Raw genomic sequence first — 691 nt, 5'->3', positions numbered from 1 at the left:
GTATCTAATTGCAACTTTAAAAAGTTTGAGGGTATAATTGACTTTACAGATAAAGTTTGATGGCCTATTTGATACATTTTATGCAAAAAAAAAAAAAGTGACATTTTTATTTACCTGTTATTACATATCACTAGCAGATAATTATGCCTTGATGACTAAATTGACATGTTTATGTATCTAATTGCTAACTTTAATGAGTTTTAGGGCCTAATTGACTTTAAAGATAAATAGTGATGGCCTATTTGATACATTTTATGCCAAAAAAGTGACATTTTTATTTACCTGTTATTACAGATCACTAGCAGGTAATTATGCCTTAATGACTAAATTGGCATGTTTATGTATCTAATTGCTAACTTTAATGAGTTTTAGGGCCTAATTGACTTTAAAGATAAATAGTGATGGCCTATTTGATACATTTTATGCCAAAAAAGTGACATTTTTATTTACCTGTTATTACAGATCACTAGCAGGTAATTATGCCTTGATGACTAAATTGCTATGTTTATATATCTAATTGCAACTTTAAAACGTTTGAGGGCCTAATTGACTTTAAAGATAAATATTGCTGGCCTATTTGATACATTTTATGCCAAAAAAGTGACATTTTTATTTTACCCGGTATTACAGGTCACTAACAGGTAATTATGCCTTGATGACGAAATTGACATATTTATGTATCTAATTGCAA

Source organism: Ipomoea triloba, chromosome 16 (genome assembly GCF_003576645.1).
Source record: "Ipomoea triloba cultivar NCNSP0323 chromosome 16, ASM357664v1".
Lineage (NCBI taxonomy): Eukaryota > Viridiplantae > Streptophyta > Magnoliopsida > Solanales > Convolvulaceae > Ipomoea > Ipomoea triloba.
This window is presented reverse-complemented; position numbering follows the sequence as displayed.